Source organism: Triticum dicoccoides, chromosome 7B (assembly GCF_002162155.2).
Source record: "Triticum dicoccoides isolate Atlit2015 ecotype Zavitan chromosome 7B, WEW_v2.0, whole genome shotgun sequence".
Lineage (NCBI taxonomy): Eukaryota > Viridiplantae > Streptophyta > Magnoliopsida > Poales > Poaceae > Triticum > Triticum dicoccoides.
Window position 1 is genome coordinate 456238950 of NC_041393.1, and position 2607 is coordinate 456241556.

Sequence of the window (2607 nt, forward strand, 5' to 3'; positions counted from 1 at the left end):
GTGTGGTTGAATTGACAACTCAACTGCCAATACTTAAGAATATTCTTTGGCTCCCCTTGTGTCGAATCGATAAATTTGGGTTGAATACTCTACCCTCGAAAGCTGATGTGATCCCCTGCACTTGTGGGTTATCAGTTATCATGATTCCATGATTTGATACAATAAATTTGAATAAATTCGATTTGGTTGTAAGCTCTATGAGAGCATAAACTTATTCTTTACTTTGGCGATTGGTTGGCATTTATTCATTGATTTATTTCATTATTTATACATGATAGCATGTTATGTTCTGATATGTGTGCGTTTATTTTTAATGTATTTTCTTCCTCATTACATTAATTAGATGTCATATTTTAGAACGCGTGTGGCGCCCGAATGGAGGAAATGTGCCTTGCCGATAGCGCCACCACTCATACCATTTTACGAGAAACTAAGTACTTTGAGTCCATTAAAAAGTCTCCGGGAAGTATTATGACAATCGCCGGCTGCAGTTCTCACATAGTTGGCTCCGGACGAGCCACTATTATACTCCCTATGGGAACAACTTTGATCATTAATGATGCGTTGTTGTACCCGGAGTCGACTCGTACTCTTCTGAGCTTTAGAGACATCCGCGCTAATGGTTTCCATGCTGAGACCGACAATGAAAATGGCAAGGAGTGTCTACTCATCACAAAGCGGGATGCAGGTGGTAAACATGTTATCGAAAGGCTTCCTTCGTTTGACACAGGGCTATACTACAATAAGATAGTAGCACCGCCCGTGTACACTACCCTCAAGACCGTCTTTAGAAGCTCTGAACTCTTCTACCTCTGGCACGATAGGTTAGGCCACCCCGGACTTAGGATGATGAGAAATATAATTAACAACTCGCATGGCCATAATGTTAACATGAAGAACTTCCCGAATCCCGATGATTTCGTGTGCTCCGCATGCGCTAAGGGGAAGTTAGTCATTAGGCCATCGCCCCTCAAGGTGACGGATGAAATCCCCACGTTCTTGGAACGTATCCAAGGGGACATATGCGGTCCAGTTCAGCCCCTCACGGGGCCATTTCGGTACTTCATGGTGCTCATTGATGCTTCCTCTAAATGGTCCAATGTTTGCCTGCTGTCAACACGGAACCATGCCTTTGCAAAGTTGATCTCTCAGATCATACAAATGAGGAATAATTTCCCGGATTATCGTATAAAGTCTATTCGAATGGACAATGCCGGAGAATTTACTTCAAAGGTGTTCGATGATTATTGCATGGCAATGGGAATCAAAGATGGGCACTCGGTACCACATGTTCATACACAAAATGGACTTGCCGAGGCATTGATTAAAATAATTAAATTCATTTCCTGACCGCTCCTTCAGGGTTGTAATTTACCAACTACATGTTGGGGCCACACTGTGTTAAACGCGGCTAATCTCATCAACTTTTGACCATCGGCCTACAACATCCACTCTCCTGTTCAACTTGCGCAAGGGTCGGCACCGAAAATTTCCCACCTTCGTAGGTTCGGTTGCCAGGTATATGTAACAATACCACCCTCTCAGCGATCGGTGATGGGCCCGCTCCGTAAGTCGGGGATATACGTTGGTTATGAGACTATGTCCATTATCAGGTATCTGGACCCCATGACACGTGACTGTCACACGGCTCATTTTGCTGATTGCATTTTTGACGAGGATTTTTTCCTGACTTTAGGGGGAGAGAATCAACCCCTTGATGCTAAAAGTCGAGAAATCACGTGGCAAGCCACGGGGATCCACGCTCATGACCCGCGCACTACTGAGACTGAGAGAGAAGTCCAAAAGATAATAGATTTGCAGTATTTAGCAAATCAACTGCCTGACCACTTTAGTGACTTAAAGAGTGTGACAAAATCGCATGTGCACGCGCGCAATGCACCGGAAAGGGTTGAAATACCAAAGAAAAATGATGGTATACCCGCTCCCGTCCAAAGGCCTAAAAGACGAGAAATCCGGCTTCTGAAATCCCAAGTACACGGGGACGCCTGACGAAAAAGGATAAGAGCGATTTATTACAGCATGTCGCCAAAGTACCCCAAATTGAAACGGGGATCCAGTCGAGACCTGGCACAAGTACAGAAAATTCAGTGCACGAAATTCCGGACTTAAACTTTCCCATAGGGGAAACACCCAGCGGAGATGTGAGCGCACACATCGGCGCGGGAAATCTAAAGGACCTTGCTCCCATAATGGGATTTGGTAGAGCAAGTGTTTGCGCCGGATGTGCTCCATGACGAAATGGCCATAAATTATATTTATACGGGGGAGTCCCTGAACCGAGCAACGGTGATTGTTGACATCAACTTTGCTACGAAAATTGCCTCAATCATAGATCTTGACCCTAAGCCTAACACGCTCGCTGATTGCAAGAAAAGGTCAGATTGGAAAGATTGGCAGCAGGCAATTACTGCCGAATTATTATCTCTCAACAAAAGGAAGGTGTTCAAACTAGTTTGTCGAACTCCTCCCCACATTCGCCCTATTGGCCATAGGTGGGTTTTTGTTTGAAAGAGAGATGAAAATAATAAGGTAGTGCGGTACAAAGCAAAGCTCGTCGCTCAAGGGTTCACTCAACGACCAGGTGTC